The sequence below is a fragment of the Dasypus novemcinctus genome, chromosome 31, assembly GCF_030445035.2.
Source record: "Dasypus novemcinctus isolate mDasNov1 chromosome 31, mDasNov1.1.hap2, whole genome shotgun sequence".
Lineage (NCBI taxonomy): Eukaryota > Metazoa > Chordata > Mammalia > Cingulata > Dasypodidae > Dasypus > Dasypus novemcinctus.
Genome location: NC_080703.1, coordinates 44,746,269 through 44,766,261, shown reverse-complemented (window position 1 = coordinate 44,766,261; position 19,993 = coordinate 44,746,269). Strand labels below are relative to the sequence as shown.

The 19,993-nt window shown below is 45.1% G+C and overlaps 1 protein-coding gene and 1 pseudogene across 3 annotated transcripts in view; both read left to right on the top strand.

Annotated features, from left to right (window-relative positions):
* CPNE4 (copine 4) overlaps positions 1-19,993 on the top strand; it is a 509,926-nt gene that overhangs the window by 45,653 nt on the left and 444,280 nt on the right. The window lies entirely within an intron of this gene.
* On the top strand, positions 11,509-12,250 carry LOC139437942 (XK-related protein 9 pseudogene; annotated as a pseudogene).

The following is a 19,993-nucleotide window of genomic DNA, read 5'->3' as shown; positions in this document are numbered from 1 at the left end:
GTCCCTCCAATGTGTCCTCCGCACTGCAGTCAGAGTGATCTTTTTAAAAATGCAAATCTGATTATGCCACCCCCCTGCCTAAAACCTTTCAAAGGCTCCCCATGGCTCTTAGGATAAAGCCCAGACTCCTTCCTGCTTTCGCTGCCCCTGCGAGGATCACCAACCTCAGTTCTTTTCCCTTGCCATCGCTCCTCACGCTCCAGCCACGTGGGCTTCCTTTCGACAGCTCCGTTCGCCATGCTTGTACAGCAAGTGGGATGAATAAATGCTTGGACTTTATGCCCAATGCCTGTGAGCTCTGAGGGAGGGGACACGGCCAGCTCTACGTGGAAGCTCGTGGCAGATGCTCGGTAGATGCTCAGTACATTTTTAAAATCAATAAATGAATTTATTCTAATAATTATTCGGCCTCACTAGACTGTGACTGCCTCAAGGGCAGTCTGTGCCTGCAGCTTATTCATTAGCCCAGCGGCGAGCCCTTCATGGGCACTGGGTAAACCTCTAGAGACGGAGACGGAGACGTAACTTACCTCCCCTCTGGGCCCGGGTCTTGAGGCCAAGAGTGTGATCAGAACAGCCACGATGCCTGGAAGCCTGTTAGAAACCGGAATCTTAGCACCAACCAGTCCTGCTGAATCAGATTCTGCATCCCCCGCCCTACTTGATACCTATTTATTGTTGAAGTATAAAATATATGCAGGAAAATGAATCAAGTATACTACATTTAAGTGTGTACTTAATGTGTGGCTGTGTTAACTACCTCTCACAGCAAATGTAGAGTATTTTCAGCGCTGAAGAGGGTTCCTTCTCCTTCCCAGGCAGTGCCTTCCAATGTTAACCACTGGCCTCACTTTTACCACTTTTAACTAGCTTATTAGCGTTTCATGTTCTTGACTTGGAATAGTGGTACTTGACGTTTTCAGAATCTGCATTTTCACCAATTGCGCAGGTGAGTGGTACATGCAAGTTGGAAGAGCGTCACTGTAGAGGGTCGATTCCAGCCCTGGCTGCACATTGGCGGGTCGATTCCAGCCCTGGCTGCACATTGGCGGGTCGATTCCAGCCCTGGCTGCACATTGGCGGGTCGATTCCAGCCCTGGCTGCACATTGGCGGGTCGATTCCAGCCCTGGCTGCACATTGGCGGGTCGATTCCAGCCCTGGCTGCACATTGGCGGGTCGATTCCAGCCCTGGCTGCACATTGGCGGGTCGATTCCAGCCCTGGCTGCACATTGGCGGGTCGATTCCAGCCCTGGCTGCACATTGGCGCCAGCTCTGCTTTAACTGGTCTAGGGTGAGGCCTGGGAATCAGGATTCTTTAAAAAGTTCCCAGGGGATTCTAAAATGCAGTCAAGATTGAAAAACCCTTCTCTGTATCTCTTTAACTCCTAGATTGCACAGCTCCTCCTCTCTTCCTAGTCCATAGAAGGAAGACTCACTGCCTCGTGTAGAGTGGATTTTACCTGCTCTCTCAGTTTACTGTTTGTCTAGCTCCCACCTCTCCTAGATCCTAGAGGAGAGGCACAGAAGCCTTCGGTCTCTGTTGTTATCTTTCTATGCGGACAGCACTGTGCTGAAACTGGCTCATGCTAGCTTTTGAGGGCTGACTGTGCTTCTCTTTCCAACATACCTTCAATGACAGCATGGTGGTGGCTTGAACTTGGCCACGGTGGGAGCATTTACACCACAGAAATCAGAAAACACTGCAAATCCCTTTGTTCTTGCCCCGTCACCTTCTGGAGAGCTGGTTTACTGCCATGCACTTCCTACAGGTAAATACAGCTAAGGAGGAAGGACTTGATCTAGTCAAGGTAAAGTGGTTGTTCCAGCTGTGTTCTCAAGCTTTCACCTCTGCTAAACCCTTACTTGCCATGTGGCAATGTGTCCACTCCTTTGGGAGATGTAAGAAGATGGAAATGATTATTGGGTGTCTTCCATTGAGTTTGGTTGGAAACCCTTATAATCCTGTTTCCAATAGTCACTAGTATCTGGTCTTGCTTCGACCATCAGTCACAGTGTTCAGCTGCTCAGGACACAGACGAGGCAGCAGAATCCAGTGATGGCTTTCATTTGTGCATCTCACTAAAAGCTTTTTTTAACTGAATACTGTATTGTCTTGGCTTATTTGGTTTCTATTGATCACTGTATTCCACTGACAGTAAAGTGTTTCAAGATATTTTGCTGGCATTTTGTATGTAGACCTGTGGAATGACTGATAAAGAGCCTGCAGTTCTTAGTGATTAAAACCAAGACTTTGGAGTGAGAAAGACTTGTGTTTGCATCTAGCTTTTTTCCACTCCTACCTGGGTGATCACTGGCAAGTTATAATGCCTCTAAGGTTCATGTTCTTTATATGTGAAATGAGTATTAAAAATACATCGTGGGGGAGTGGATGCGGCTCATTGGTGGGTCCTGGGTTTGATTCCTGGTGCCTCTTGAAGAAACAAAAATAAACAACAAGTCAAACAAATGAAAAAGCCAATTCAGGCAAGCATTGGTGGCTCAGTGGTTGAGCGCCAGCTTCCCACATAAGAGGACTTGGGTTCAATCCCCAGCCCCCAGTATCTCAAACAGCAACAACAACAACATGTATGCATATCTATGGGTTGGATCCCTCAGGAGCAGACTGAGGCAGCACTTGGTGCAGGTAGTTTGGGAAAGTATCCCAGGAAATACTGGTAGAGGGGAGGGGAAAGTGGGAAGGAAGCTGATAAGGGGTCCATTCTCAAGCAACTTTGTGCCTGGAGCAATTGGACTTAGTCCACCTGGGGACTCTGATAAGCAGTGTAGGGCTGTGCGTTGGAGTTACCCCACTAGAGGAGAGCGGAAGCTGGGGTGTTAACCCACCAGCTCCTGTCATTCACTGGTTGAGGCTGGCTTAACTTCCTGGTGCTCCAGCCTGCCACACGAGAGAAAAGAACAGGGTCCAGGGACCAGAGCAAGCAGATTTGGCTGCTGGCGATCGGACATTGAGCTGTTATGCACAGAAATAGTTCAGGCCAAGGGGACATGGACAGGGTGTAGATAATGTCTATGGTGGTTCAATAAATCCTCAATAAACAGCAGCTACCTAAAGGGTGCCAAAGGTGGGTTGGCTTTTATAAAGGGGGTTTAGCTGGGGTAAAAGTTTCAGTTCCAAGGCTCTGAACCATCCAACTCAAGGCACCAGAGAGGTGCTTTCTCACATAGTCGGCTGCCACGTGGTGAAGCGAGACGGTGGTGACCTCTGTGAGATCTCTGTCCTCCCCTCCTGGCTCACTCTCTTGGAGCTCAGCTTCTGGAGCTCAGCTGGGAGCAATCAGGCTAGAGCCTGTCTCTTCCTGGGCCTCCTCTATCAGTCTAAGCTGCTCTGCTTTCTTCCCCAGTTCAGCTGCAAGCTCTCAGGCATATGGCTCATCTCTCCCTGGGCCTCAGTGCTTTGAGACTCTCGAGGGCTTCTCTCCTTGCAGCTCAGCTGTGGGTGAAACGGAAGTCCTTTCTCTCACATGGCAGGATCAAAGATGGCAGCTTCCTTCTGTGTCTCCTTTTATGTAGATCCAGCAAGAGGGCGGGGACTCCGCCTGAGCCATGCCTCACTGATGTCATCCAGTTGAAAGGGCCTCACACCCACAGGAATGGATTATTTCACAAACATGGTCTTTCTCTCTTTGGTATTCATAAAATAATTTCAAACTGCCCCAGGGGCTACTTAGGAGAGAGTTTCTCATACCAGATGTTGTCTACTGGCCCATAAGTGTAGGGGAGGCACAATGGCATTGTCAAAGGGGCATTGGCTCATCTCCCAAGTCTTGGTCTACCCCAAAATTCACGTGTTTCATGGCATACTGCTTTCTGCATGCACAATATAATATTCTTTGTGATCTATTAACTTTAATTTAAAAAGTGTAAAAAAAACTAAGGAAAATTTAAAATTATAAAAAATTTATAATAGTTCTCACAGATGTAGGAGTATATGAATGAATCTATAATCATTTCAGTTTCATTAACCCATTTCCTTCTTATATTATTAAAAAATACTCAGATAAGTCCATTTATGTTTGCAGTCCAAACAAATACAACGAATATTTATTAAGTGCCAAAAAAAAAAAAATCAGAAGAAACCCTTGTGCAACTCTGCTTTTCTTGCTGTGGTTACGGGAGAGACACTGCTGAAGGCACTCAAGTCCAACATAAAGGATAGCTTTATCCAGAGGTACTGGGCTCAGCAGAAAAGCCATGGGATGAGAAGACCTTTGTGGAGTCTTGGTTCAGTCACCGGTTTGTTCTCTGAAAGGAACAAAATCTCCCCAAGTCTCCACTGAAAGGGCAAAACCCACCTGGTTGATTTCCTGTGGCGAGGCGCACGTGGGACGGTGATTTGGAGAACAGTGGCCTTGGATGCTCATGTGTCCACGCAGGGGCTAAGGTCCACGCTCAGCTGCCACACCAAGGTCTGCTGGCTGACGGCGGGATGCTGGGTCCTCTGAAGGGCCTGACGTGTGCACCTCGTGCTTGTCCTGTACCCACAGCCCCACCGTTATTTGTGGTCTGACACTAGTGATGCCCACAAGCACATTTAATCAAGGTAACTCAGCAGTGAAAACTGGCCACAGAAAATTGTCCCAGTTTCCTCCAGGAAAACAGGGTTGGTAACAGTATCCCTGACATTCTGGAATTTTCCTTGGCTCCTCACACGGGAAGGGAAAAAAATCCATGCCAATGCCTGCATGACTTTGTTCACCTGTGTTCTCAAATCCAAGAAGTGGTCATGTCCCGCCGGGCATTGTTGGCCTCGATGTGCCTACTCTTTTCTGTTAGAATAACTCCAAATGGATTGAGTCTAGATTCAACATACAATGTGGCATTCGAGCCATTAAATATCTCAGTGTGATGTAAATGCAAATTAGTCTTACTAGGGTCTATGTTTAAAATTGCAGGGAAAATTATATGTTTTAAGAATAAGCCTACTATTAATGAAAAATAACTGTAAGCATATTTTTATTTTGTTATAAATTTAGACAAATATGTTGGTGTTAAGTTCCAACACCCTGAACTCAAGTACCTGAAAACTTACATATTCACAGTTTAATGCTTGTTAATCAGAAAATTTAAGCCTTATCAGAAGTATCATTCAATATCAGTGTGGTTACAACATTTTCTAGTTGCTACTTTTAGAAAATTTGGTAAAATGATTTGGAAAATAAAAATGAGTCAATTAAAGATATTAGGACATAATTGTTGCATTTTTCCCTTTAAGGAGGTTTTATTTGATCGACTCAGAACTATCTTTCCCTTGCACAGAAGCACACGATTTCAGAGTATACACGAAGATAATGTGGGTGGAATATCTCCAGACCATTCCATATATTATAAGCCAACTCAAAGTTTACTGAATATTTTGTGTTTGTTATATGCATGGTAAACCTTGATCTTTTCTTTGTCCTAGCAATATGTATTTTTCTATGTATAAGCATAAAATCACATGCAAGCAAATACAGAAATGTGCCACCGATGATCCTGGCAATAAAGTACACAAATAATAAAGTAAAGGTTAAGATCTTTGCTTAACTATAAAATCTAATTCTGGTAAAGAGTATAAGACGTTGTGTATAATAATTCAGCATGTAATAATTGTATTCAAGAAACTAAGTACTTCTTTAGGAGACTTCAGTTTCTAAATCTAACACTTCATTTTTTGCAAGGGAGCGGATGTGCATGTTTAGTTATTCAGTGCAAAGAAAGTATACATTGACTAAGGTACAATTGATTGGATCCTTTTGAGTTCTGGCATTTTCATTAACTTATCTCTTGTGACAATTTTTACCTTTGCAAGGGATTTTACTAAATTACTAGGAAAGCATTATACTTATAAGACTTTTGACTAGTCTAAAATGGGCTCATCTGCTAAGTAATCTGAATGGATAAGGGCTTTTTTTTAGTCCCTTTACCTTCTGCATATAATATAACCTAATCCAGGGAGTGATATCCTTTGCCCAAATCCATTGAGGTTCTGCCCCGCTCAATGGGGGGGTTATATAAGGGTGTGCAGCTCACTGGCATTACCTTAGGGTTCATCCCGCACAAGAGAAAAATTACTATTTACAAAGATAAACAGTAGGGAAGCCGACTTGGCCCAGTGTTAGGGCGTCCGCCTACCACATGGGAGGTCCGCGGTTCAAACCCCGGGCCTCCTTGACCCGTGTGGAGCTGGCCCATGCACAGTGCTGATGTGCGCAAGGAGTGCTGTGCTGCGCAGGGGAGTCCCCGCATAGGGGAGCCCCACGCGCAAGGAGTGCTGTGCTGCTGCAGGGGAGTCCCCCGCATAGGGGAGTCCCCCGCATAGGGGAGCCCCCATAAGGAGAGCCGCCCAGCGTGAAAGAAAGTGCAGCCTGCCCAGGAATGGCACCGCACACATGGAGAGCTGACGCAGCAAGATGACACAACAAAAAGAAACACAGATTCCCGTGCTGCTGATAACAACAGAAGTGGACAAAGAAGAACACGTAGCAAAAAGACACAGAGAACAGACAACTGGAGCGGGGGGAAGGGGAGAGAAATTTAAAAAATAAAATAAAATAAAAAGAATCAAATGGAAATTAAAGAAAAAAAACAAAGATAAACAGTAAATCTTACCAATAGAGAGCACCACACCAAGCACCTAAGCTCAACAGCCCTGACAGTGGAGTACACTGACTGTATATGCCCCTTAGGAGGTGATGTGACATGTAGAGCCTGGCTATGACGTAGTTTTCCCAAAATTATCTATGCTAAGTCTAAGCAGTCGTTTGGCTCTAACTTTAAATTTATATCAAAAGCACAATGATATGTTAAACAACCCAAGGAAGAATTCAGGCAAAAATAGACCCTGAGGTTTTATACAAGACACTGGCCAGGTTTCTTAAATAAATCAAAATATTAACAAAAGAAAGGCAATTCTAGATTAAGTTCTAGATTAAGGAGAATAAACAACATATTAACCAGGTATTATGTATGAAATTTGATTGGATCTTGATTTACAAATACTCAGAGATAAAAACCTTTTGGGGGACAATTGGGAGATTAAATATGGGCTGTTGTTAGATGATGATATTATAAAATTATTATTATTAGGGAAGTTGTGGGTTTACAGAAAAATCATGCAACAATGAACGGGTAAGGTTTTGGTAGTAAGGTATGAAGCTAAAGGATGTAGATGTGGCAGGTTTGCAGAGCTTTTTGTAACCACACAAAGGACAACTTAAACAACTTTCTAGAGAAGATGCCTGGAATGAAATCGTGTAACTGTGGTGTCTGAGTGAATGTGTGTGAATATGGGTGGGTAGTTTCTTCCTTGAGTGAATTATTATCAAATCTGAATGTTCTGGATTTTCAGCATAGGGTGCCATTTTAGCTACAGGTCCTGTGTGAGGCGTCACCTTATCGTGTGCTACTTTTCACATCCCTGAAAGCAGCTGTGACTGCTGATTGTGATTGCATCCTGTTGATTAGTGTAGTGACAAAACCGTGTCTTGCCTAGACTCATCGTTAGCCTGTGTGGTAAGGGATCTTCCCAGTGCCTTGGTCTACTCCTTAAGCCGTCGAGGGGCAGCTTGGGAGAAGGTTCACTTTCATGCATTCGCTGCTGGCGTTCGGTTCTCACCTGCAGCAGGATTAAGGTCTCCCGTGGCTCTTCACTTCACCTCGTTGGCTCTGGGACACTCGACTATTGTTACTGGACAGAACCGGGGACCTTTGGTTCATAGTTGCATCTTTATAAAGCTGTTGGGCAGAAGAATGAAGCCAGCTGAATCGAAAGTGGGTTTAGGCAGAATAATGATGTTTTTTTCTTTATCACATATTAATTTTTTAGTGTTGAACGTCTGGGCCATTTTTTCCTTTCAGATATTTAGAAGGAAATTGCGAAATCCTTCGCCGGCTATTACACAACCAGGCCATTTCCTTTGGCTCTAACTCAGAAGTAATTTCCTTAATCATTTATGATTCTCCCCCCTGAGCTTCCCTTAATTACTTTTCCTCTTGGGTATTAGGGAGCCTGATGCTACAACGTGATTTTTTGACATTCACCTCCAGAGACTACTTTGGGGGAAGGAGTTTTTTCTCTTTTCTCTTTTTTTCCTCTTCTACTTCCTCTCTTTGCATTCTCTCTCTCTTATTTATTTATTTATTCCACCCTCCCCAGCTTCCTTGCTGTCTGCTCTCTGTGTCTATTTGCTGTGCATTCCTCTTCTTTATTTATTAAAAAAAAACAAAAACACTTTCTCTTAGAGACTCCAAGAACCAAGTTGCTGCACACAGGCTGATCTTAAAAGGAAAATAGGTTTGGCAAACTTTACTGAAGTTGCCTTTTGTTTTCTTATTTTCATATGAACCATTTTTCTTTAGTTGGACAAGTAAACTATGGTCATAGTACTGAAAAAAAAATGAAGTCGTTTAAAGTAAGTCTCCCTTCAACACCCCAGGCTACCATCTCTTCATCCATCTTCCCCAGATGCAATCACAATTACCAGTTACTTGTGACCCTTCTAAATATACTTCAAGGGTAGAATGTTATATAGGAGAAGGGATGGGAAAGAGAGAGAGGAGAGAACATTCCCTTAAAAATAAGAAAACACAGTGACAGAGTATGAAGAGCTTTTTCACCTACCCATGTACCTTGAAGGCGTTAGGCGTGTGTGTGCATGGGAGGAACATATGTGCATTACTTCTGTGTGTGTATACATACGTGCGTAGACGGGTATGAATGTGGACACATGCACACACATGTATACATGCAAACTACACTGTACAGCTGGGAGGGAAGCAGGCGTTAGGGGCACTCTTGAACTTCCGGGGAGAATAAACAAAAAAAAAGCAACTGTATTAAGAAGATTGGAGGGAAGCGGACTTGGCCCAATGGATAGGGCATCTACCTACCACATGGGAGGTCCAAGGTTCAAACCCCGGGCCTCCTTGACCCATGTGGAGCTGGCCCACGTGCAGTGCTGATGCGCGCAAGGAGTGCCCTGCCATGCGGGGGTGTCCCTGTGTAGGGGAGCCCCACGCGCAAGGAGTGCACCCTGTAAGGAAAGCGGCCAAGCACAAGGAGTGTGCCCTGTAAGGAGAGCCGCCCAGCGCGAAAGAAAGTGCAGCCTGCCCAGGAATGGTGCCACATACACGGAGAGCTGATGCAGCAAGATGACACAACAAAAAGAAACACAGATTCCCAGTGCCACTGATAAGGATAGAAGCGGTCACAGAAGAACACACAGTGAATGGACACAGAGAGCAGACAACTGGGGAGGGGGCGCGGGAAGGGGAGAGAAATAAATTTTTAAAAAATTCTTTAAAAAAAAAAAAGATTGGAGAACAGAAAGTTCTGACAGAACCAGGATGTTTATCTTCCAAAGTGAGAGGTTTCTCACAGGAGAGATTCTCTCCAAATTCCCCCTTTCTACCACAAACAGGCTTAGAATGACAGACTTGTCTGTTTATGTGGGGCATCGCCACTGACTCTGGTTGCCATGACAATGCAAAGCAACTGGTCAGGGCCCGTAGCTTGGGAACATATCTGGAATCCTTGGGGTAAGGAGCCCAGAGAATGCACGTTTTGTAGCTTGGCACCTTGTTAATCTGTGCTGAATTCTTGTGGTAAAAAAATATCGATGCTGTGCCCAGTGAACCAGATGCTTTTGACAGAATAAGTGCTTGTCACATCTGTACTCTTCTCAGGTAATTGTTAAAGAGATGTACAAATTAAATTGACCTTAAAGATTAAAATGCATGCAGTTCCCTCCAGTTTACAACTCTTTTTTTAAAAAGATTTATTATTTATTTATTTAATTTCCCCCCCTCCCCTGGTTGTCTGTTTTCTGTGTCTTTTTGCTGCGTCTTGTTTCTTTGTCTGCTTCTGTTGTCGTCACCGGCATGGGAAGTGTGGGCGGCGCCATTCCTGGGCAGGCTGCACTTTCTTTCACGCTGGGCGGCTCTCCTTACGGGTGCACTCCTTGCGCGTGGGGCTCCCCCACGCAGGGGACACCCTTGCGTGGCAGGGCATTCCTTGTGCGCATCAGCACTGCGCATGGGCCAGCTCCACACAGGTCAAGGAGGCCCGGGGTTTGAACCATGGACCTCCCATGTGGTAGAAGGATGCCCTAACCACTGGGCCAAAGTCCGTTTCCCCAGTTTACAACTCTTTAAACCATTTCTTCTGGATTTCTCTGGGATGAATATATTCCCAAAGCCTTTAGCATAGTGGTGGCGATCATTGGTTCCAGAATCAAATCGCCTGGTTTTGAATTTTCCTGCTCTGCTTACTGCTGGGAGACCGTGCGAAAATCACTCAACCTTTTTGAGCCTCAGTTCCCTTGTTGCAAATATGGATGATAACAATATTTACCTTTTGGTTTGCCTTGAAAAATAAATCAATATATGCAAAGCATTAGAATCATGCCTGGTCAGACATTATCACCGTCCTTAATTATTTCTATTATTTATTATTATCATTGCTTTGAATTCTTGGTGGGAAAACATTGACATTTTTTTCCATCTTACATTTAGAGAGACTCATTGGAAAGACAAAAATAGTAAAATTGTAGAACAGAGGCTGGGTAGAACTTTGAAATCAAAGAAATTCTTTTAAGGTTGTGTAAAATTTTCTTGAACACATCTGAGAACTCTGTCTGCCTTTAACCCATCTCTTTCCCTCTAATTCAGTTAAAATAAATAGCATCTCCAGCCTTTCTCTTCATCTTACTCAGTGGTGGTAGCTTTTTTTTTTTAAAGAGTTATTTATTTATTTATTTCTCCCTCCTCCCCCCCCCCCCCGCCCCAACCCCGGTTGTCCGTTCTCTGTGTCTATTTGCTGCGTCTTGTTTCTTTGTCCGCTTCTTCTGTTATTGTCAGCAGCACGGGAATTTTCTTTTTGTTGCATCATCTTGTGTCAGCATTCCATGTGTGCGACACCATTCCTGGGCAAGCTGCACTTTGTTTCATGCTGGGCGGCTCTCCTTATGGGGCGCACTCCTTGCGCGTGGGGCTCCCCTATGCGGGGGACACCCCTGCATGGCATGGCACTCCTCGCATGCATCAGCTCTGTGCATGGGCCAGCTCCACACGGGCCCAGGAGGCCCGGGGTTTGAACCGCGGACCTCCCATGTGGTAGACAGACGCCCTATCCACTGGGCCAAGTCTGCTTCCCAGTTGTGGTAGCTTTTGTATGAACTTGCATTTCACTGGTCAACCTGATGCAGTGTGAGCTGGTGCTGAATCACACTCAGCTGTTATAGACAGTTGGAATTTAGGGGTGCGTGTGGAGTGGTGGAAAGAAAGTGGGACCTTCCCTGGACTGCAGGCTTGTGTAAGAGCCAATACTCTTTTTTAAAGTGTATATGCAAGAAGAAGGTTAAGGGAAGACTAGGAGCAAACTCATGCTATTAGCGCTCTGTGCCATGATTTCTTGGAGAACGGCGGAGTCAGAATTGCAGGCCTTGATGGGTGCATTGGCAGGTCCAAGGCCCCCTGGGCAGAGAGGACCACAGAGAAAGCTGATTTGAGTATGCTTAGGTTATTTGAGATCTACCTGGAAGACTGCCCACAACTCGTTCTTCAGCTGTCCGCATTCATGGAGCACGGTCAGGCAAATTTCAGTCGGTATGCAGCCATCTTGGTCTCTTGCTGTGCTATTTCTTGGCCGACTGTTGATTATCAAATAGCTTTGAGGAAATCCTTGCCTGATAAAAATCATCTCAGTGGGCTCTGTCCCAAATTTGCATACTTCTGTTACAAATTGTTTACCTAATTATCTTGGATGCTGAGTGGGGTACTTCTACTACTCTTAAATGTTAAGATTGCTTTAGTTCTGTTGTGATTTCTTGGTTTTTTAGGTATAATGTGGGCTTTTAAAAATCAGACTCACTTTTGTTCTTCCGTAAGTATGGAATTCTTAAACAGGACTGTTGTTGGATCCATTCCTGGCTTTACATTTTTTGATATTAAGGGACAGAATACCAAATGTCTAATGTCTTGCTATTATACTGTAAGGGTACTGGTCACATCGGGACTAATGATTGTCTTCGGGGTCTGTCCACCCCCGATTTTCAATTCAGACTATTTTGTTGTGACCAATATCACTATAGCTCTTAGTCTTTTCCTTGGAATCATTTTCTTATTGTTTATTATGGGAATTTTCACCCAAATGTAAGTGAAGACAAGAAACCTGATGAAATTGATGGAAAACCACTCAAAGAGGTTGTAGAATGAGGTATTTCCTAATGCAATCAGCTCTACAGTTATGAGATGTTTTCTTAGTTTATGTTTCAATTGTTAGTAAAGAAGAATTTGGCCTCCGCCCTTGTCCTCCTCTGGTCTAATTGCAGCTGTGGAGTAGACTCTCACCCCTTTATACTGGAGGATTCTCCTTGAATGAGAGGCATCCTTTTTCCCACAATAGCAGCAGCTCCCTGGGGGGGCTGTGTGTCTCCTTTGGAATTCCAACAGGAAGGACCTGTTCCCAGAAAGGCAACTGTTTATTTAAAAGGGAAGGAAGAGTCCCAGGCACTTACTCTAGCTGAGACAAAGGCGCCTGAGGACAAGTGCCCTGTGGGGCTCCTGGCGGCCCTGAGAACGCAGCAGGCAGAGGCTGCAGGGGCTCCTGCTGTGCAGGAGTGCGCACCTGGCACACCTGGCCAAAGTGAGGTCTTCGCGTGTCCGTAGATAACCCTCGATATCGTCGCTGACCACAAGTCCCTGAGAGGAAGGCATTTACACTGTGACAGGCATGTTTTGTTCTGTTTTCTCTTTTTTTGTTGTTCTTAGGATAGGAGAGAAAGAAGTTTCAGCAATTCTGACCTTTGGCTCTGGTTTGCATTTTCGTCTTTTTTTCTCCGAAATTTTGTACTATACGGTGTGTATTTTGCCATTCTCTCTTCATCCATCAATTTTACAAACATCCATTAAAAACCTACAATTTCCAGGCACTGAGCTAAATTCAGGGGGTGCAAAGACAAACGAGGGCCCATCCTGAGCCACAGGAAGTCCACAGGCTCGTGGGAGAGCCAAATCCAAAGTGCTTCCATTGGGAACTCTCGTGCTGGCAGTTAGTAGGTGCTTCATGAAGTCTGCTAAATTGAATTGAGCATTCAAAACTAAAATTGGGGAAATACTTGATAGGAGGTTTCAGGTTTGTAATCCAACTGAGAGAATAGATCATATCTCCTAGTCCAAGTAAGGAGCTCTTCTAGTTGGCTAATGAGCAACATTTCATTGTTAATTGATTATAATTCCTTTTTACATAAGGGTCAATTCAAGCAGTGATTTCAATGGTGAATTCATCATTGATTTCTCATTAAAAGAAAAAAGAAAATGTTCTCATGTTTAAAAAAAAAACACCTAAGTTCTGTGAGTACACTTTTCACTTTACCCCCGAAGGCCTGAAGAGACTTAATTTTGAAGTTTGCAGTGAAGCTTGAATGCATTTTGTTTTTATTTATCTTGAAGCTGCTGCCATGCCTAAGCCTGCATAGAGAGAATAGCTGTCACTCTACAGGGTGCATCTGTCAGGAAATATGGCCTCAGCTCAGCTGGACGGACATGACCAAGCATGGTCTACAAAAATCTTGAAATACAGTAAAATGTTTATAGTTTTAAGTCACTAAATTTTGAGTCACTTTGTTAAGCAGAAATAGAAAATCACAAAAGGTTTTTACCCACTACAAAATTGATGATTTCCCCTCTTCCTACATCTACTTTACCAGCGAGGAGATGGCAGCAGCCTTCCATCAACCACTAAATCCACGTATATGAAAACATACAATTTTCTTTCCAATTCTGTGATAAATGATCTTATCACAGAGGAGTCAGATAATTGAGGCTATAGGGATGTTGCTGAATTCTGGAGATGCTTTGATTTGTGGGAGTGGAGAAAGCAGCAAAGAAGAGCTGCTCCAGATAACTGGGAAATGCAACAAGGGGGACGATTGTAACACTACCACCTTGGGTTGCCATCAATATAAGTTACATTTTAAGAAATGAACATATTGTATGCTTCGTGTCTAAATGCCCCACCAAGAAAACAAATGTAAGTGGACTTTGAGATTAGACCAATGTCTAAGAAAACAAATGTGATAGGGAAATGAGCAGCTAATGAGATTTAATCAGCACTGTATTGTTCAGGGTATGCTGGATTATGCTGTGGTTACAAATAATCCCTACGTCTTGGTGACTTAATACAAGAAAAGTTTATTTCTTGTTCTTGCTGCAAGTCCGACCTAGATCCCTAGTTTGTCAGGCTCTGTACTGGGCTTCACCCAGCATGCGTGTCCACCATCTCCAGAGCAGCTCTCATCCTGAGTTTTAGAGCTTCACTCGGAGTGAAACAGACTTCTGCTCCCATTTCACCAGTTTGTCATGTGACTGTAGCCAATTTGAAGATTAGGGAAGTTTTCCTGGAAACGGGAATTAGAAAACTTTAGTGAAAAGCACCAATTTGACCACAACCTCTGTTATGGGGCAGGTATCTGCTGGAATTCTAGCAAAAATCCATTTTAGAGGTAGAAAACCAAAGTCCACGGATGGAGCAACTTGCCAGTGGCCTCGCAGCCGATCACTGAAGAGGCGTGTCTGGAACCAGGTCTGTAGGTCTGCCTGCAAAGCTCATGCTTGCTCTTCGGCATGATGCTCATCAAACACGTCCATGCACTTGAGGAGCTGGAAAGGGCAAAACAAAGAGGAGACTTTAATAACTGTTTGTACGTGGGTCACTTTCTTCTTAATAAGGTGCATTGTGCCCCTTAGAGCTGTGATCTGAAGACGGCTGGTAGGTTACAGAGTCCCTACTGTGCCGAGCTCGTGAGGGGAATTTAAAAATCAGAAAACAGCTTCCAGTGTCCTTGTAGAGTTTGTTGTACCCTAGGAAATAAGAAACAAAACCCTTCTTAAAAAGACTTGTGGAAACTTACAAAGTCTACTTGCAAATTAATACATGTTTCATCTCCTGAAGCCTGAACAAGGTGTTTTATCAAAGAATATAGATTCCTGTCATACAGCAAATAGAAAAGTCTTGGAAATGGCTCAGGTATAAATATACATTGTGCTGACTGCTGCTTCCAACAGTGGTTCTTAAACTTTCTTAATTAGGGACTCTCTTGAGAATCTGCCGAAAGCTATTCTTCCCCAGGAAAAAGGACTTCCACACTTCCAAACATCAGTTACAGTCTTAGGGGCTTCACAGATGATTTTCTCACTGGAAGCGCATCCACTTGCTTAAGACTCGGGGCTGATGAATTTTTAAATGCCCAGAATGGCTCTGCTGGGGATTGAATCCTGCATCCCATGAAAGACACTCCTGGAACCCACCCACCAGCAGGGCCTTCCAAAGGTGGTGCTAGTCCAGCCGGGGCCAAGTGGGCTCAGGGGGCCTCACCCCTGTTCCCGGAGGCCTTAGAGAGAAGCAAAAAGCAGAGAAAGACACAGAGACCCAGGCCGTGTCCACGTGAGCGAGGTCCGCCCTCCCCAGCAGGAGGAAGGGCCGGCCCCCCGGCCTGAGCTGGACTTCGGGCCACCGGCCACGCCGAGGGGCCCACTGTGGCAGTCCTCATGCTGCCCCTGCCGCTCAGCCCCTCCTGCACGCCGGCATCCGGCATACAGTGCTGGGTGAACGGGCAGGAAGGAGGGACCCAGACCAGCCCTAGTTCTTAACAGTCCACTTCCGCTCTGCCTGGAGCGTCTCTGTTTTGTTCTGGGGCATCAAGTGCATTGCTTTGTTCATATCACATGCACTGGGCCCAGAGGAGAGAGACTTATGTAACTATTTGATTTAAAATCAAGCAAGGAGCTGATTACAACCGGCAGATGTGGCCATTAGAGCGGTTGGTAAAACACGCAACAAATTCTGAGGGAAGAGGAATGATGTCTCATGACCTCTCCCTTTGACCGAGTGCCTGCCAAGAACCCAGCAACACCAGGGCCTGGGGAAGAGAAATGATAGAGGAACTCCTGGCCCTGCGAGGCCCTGGGTCTGATGGGTGGAAGAGAAGGCCAGCAGCTTGCCCATAATGCGAGAGTGACCATAAGAAAGCATGAGCGGGGCCGTAGGAGACACAGAAGGTGGGGTCTCCAGAGCGACGTAGCTTGCCGGGCTAGGACCCTCATCAAGGGGACAAGCACATAGAGCTCGGCACGGGCATGGCATTCTGAGAATTCCAAGAAGCAGAGCTATCGGCGAAGGTTTTTAAGTAGGAAGATAGTGCTGGCTTCTTGCAGAGGATGGATGACAGTGGAGAGATGGTGAGCTGTTAGGGTCTTCCCAGGGCAAGGACAGTCTTCAGTGGACTGTCCCCAAGGTTCGTACCTGGTACCCAATGTACAGTGTGAAAGACACCCCAAAACGTCTGCTGGGTGAACGAGTGGATGCTAAGTGACTGAGACCATCTCAGTTTGGCGGGAAGGGAGAAGATGAGCTACGAAGCGTTTGGAGGTAAAATAGGTGGGACTTGGGGATGTGGATGCAGTGGTGGTACGGGTCGGGGTAGGGAGAGGCGGATAATGGGAGACTGGTGATCCAAGCTGCTTCGTGTGACTCCTGGCATTGCAGCTTAGTGGAGCAGGGACCTTCTTTAGTTCATGTTTTGAGGATCGTGAGGGGGCCAGGCCCTGCCCTTGACTGACCTGTCATCCCGAGGTGCCAGAGAAGGATGGGAGTATGCTTTGGAGAAACGAGGCGTGCTGGCCTTTAAGGCAGCAGTACATCGAAGGAGTACTTTAATGACTGTTCTTTCACAGAGAAGCTGGCTGGCCGTTCAGGGCAGTGGGAAGGACATAACACAGACCCTCACGGTCGGTGGGAACCCGTCGCCTTTGGCCTTACGTGATGTGCATTTGCTGAGCTCCACTTTGGGTGGGTTCCTCGGTCAGGCAAGACCAATCAGACTTATTCCTTCCAGCAACTGAGTGACCCCTGTTTAGCCAGTGATGAAACCAAGGCTTAGAGTGGTTTAGTCACTGGCCTGGGGTCACAGAGGGGTTACTGAAAACATCCTCGGGGATGCAAGGAGGTTTAAATTCCAGTACAGCATGTGAAACGATTCCTGCATTAAAAAATCATTCTGTGAGGTGCAGTTTAAGAGACATTTTTTTGCTTCTACAAAGGGATTCTTAACTGTTTTTGTTCCACGGATCCCTTTGCCAGTCAGGTGAAAACCGCGGACCCCTTACTAAGTCCGCGTTGTACTATGCATTATTTAATAAATATATCGCATCCTCACCAACATGTCCCCAGAAGAAGAATGTTTTTTTGAATTTCAGTTCAAGCTCATGGACCCCTTGCTAAGAACCCCTGCTCTACAAAAAGCACGTGTGCATGCAGGAAAGTGACCTGGACCAAGAGTCTGTGACCAGGATTTTAGAACTCGTTCTGCGCACACCAGCCCGTGGGCTTAGGGCAGGCTCAGGACACGCCTGGACCGCGGCTTCCTGTGAAGCCTCTCTAAAGTGTTTCGATCGTCTCAGCAGTTTTCACTAGTATAATAATCTACATTGTTCATTTACATAAGTAAATTCATGATCGTGGGACTAAACTGTTTGAAATAAAACGTGGATTGATAAGAAAATCAAACACTGCATGAAAATAAACATTGTTGGCAGACATTATCAGCATTTTCCAAGCAATAAGTAATATGGTCCTTTTGTGCTATTCAGCATGGATCTCTTTCTTTCTCATATACGTATATATGTATATGCACACACGTATCTTATGCAATGTATTACCATGTTCATAAATCCTCTCAAGGCTGCTTTTGAGTCATTTTAATGTTTGAATCTTTAGAGGCACATCGTCATGTCACTTATTACTTGAATTTGCTACTGGGTGTTAGTCTTCAGAAGATATATTGCTTAACGTAATGGAGTTGGTCCTTCAAAGAAAGGGAGTTCTGCCAGGCACTCATGCTCCTAGCTCAGTGTGGTCGGGCGTTCTGGTGTAGGTGGTTTGCCTGTGAGTGGGGGTGGGAACACTGCATCTGCCCACTGCTTTCCAGAAAGACGCCATGGTACTACTGTAACAGGCAATTGCACAAATAAGCTGGACTGCCTAGAGAATTTATCTTCTTTAAAATGTGGGTTTTTCAGTTTTCTGCTTTCTGCAGTCTGATGGCGTGTTTGACAGAATTCCACGGCGGTCCTTCGTGGGGAGCATTTAGGAAGGTGTGCTGCCTTGGCTCTGCCTCCAGGGCTCTCTTCTGCTCAGGCATGTGGCCTTGGGGACGGCAGTCCTGGAAGTTCGGTGTCTGACCCTTGGGCTTAAGCATTTCAGGCTGCTGAGATTTTTCTCCCAAGGGATTTGATTAGAAACAGGCTGCTCCCTCACCGCCCCACCAGATGCTGCAGTACCGCCCTGAGTCGTTTTCCACTGTTGGATGCTTTTGATGTCTTCCACGCTGAGTCATAATAGGCTTTCCGGACTTTTGAACTCATTATCCCTTGTTCCTTCCAAACTTGTTTTCCAAGTTGTTGGTCTTTTGATTTAGGTCAGAGGACTCTAGCTGGATTCACACCCATTGGTCAGTTTGCAGCCAGGAAATCGGTCTGCCAGTGTAATTTATAGAGCCATCACTGTGCTGGACACTTTACTTACATTTATCTCATTTTGTGTATTTAAAAACCTCTGGGATTGAGGAGTGTAGGGGTATTTATTATTAACTCCATTTTGTATGTAAGGGGAATTGACGCTTAGAAAGATACATAAATTGCCAAAGGTCACATCTGAAAACTTCACACCGAAAATTTCATTCCAGACAGCATGGGGCAGTGCAGCGGATCTCTACCATGACGTGCCGCAGAATCAGCTGCGGGGCTTGTTACGTCTTCTTGGGTCCCACCCACAGTTTTCTGAATCAGCAGGTAGGTCTTGGGTGGCACCTGAAGTTTTGCATTTCCAGCAAGTACCCATATGATGCTGACATAGCTTGTTGGGAACTGAATCATGTCCCCAACAAAAAGCACGTTCAGGTCCCAGTCCCTGGCCTGTGGCTGTGTCCCCTTTGTAAATAGGACTTTTGGAGATGTTACTAGTTAAGATGCCCAGACCGAACAAGTGGTTCTGTCCAATGTGGCCGAAGTCTCCATAAGCAAAGGAAGTTGACATGGAAAGGAAACGATGGGGAATGGCTAGAAGCTGGAAGTCAACAGACTTCTTGGAAGAGAAAGAAGAAGCCACCAAGGGCATTGCTGTATGTGGAAAAGCCAAGGAACCCCACAGATTGCTGCCAGCCCGAAGATGCCAATCCCAGGAGGAAGCCAGACTTCTAACTGCTGAAACCACGAGCCCAAACTCCTGTTGTTGAGCCAACCCATTGTACACTATTTGTTTCAGCAGCTGGGAAGCTAATACACAGCTGGTCCAAGGACCACACTGAAAACCATTGGTGTGGTATATAAAAATGGATTTCTAGAGTTGGTCTGTCGGATTCAAATACTGGCTCCAGTATTTTAGGAAGGGCAAGAACTGGGGCAAATACTTTATGTTGGGGCTATTTATCACTCATCTTTTCCTGTCTCTTAGAGGTGCAGTGGGGATTGCATGAAATAAAGCATTTCAAATGCTTAATAGAGTGCCTGGAATCTATAAACCATTCTGTAACGTTATGTATTGTTATCATACTTACTAAATCTCACTACCAGGACTTGGCTAGTCTTTCTCTATGACAACGTATGTTTTATTTTTAAAGTTCTATTGTTCACTTAGCCCACCCAGACATTTTTTTTAAATCGATCAGAGGTTTACTTTCCCTCTTTCTTCAAAAACTACTACCCCTAGCTCACATCTTTCTCCCCCTATCCAAAGATGCAATATAGAAGCTTCCCCATTCATGTGGATAGGATAAAACTTTTAACCCCAGTTTGTGATTTCTTCACCTCAATTTTCTCCACTGTTTTCCTCATCCACTTTCTTGTACAGAAGATGCTGCAGAATCAGTTGACTTGAGAACCTTCTGGTATAAGCTGCTTGAGGACAGGGGCTGGCGCAACAAATCTTTGATCATACA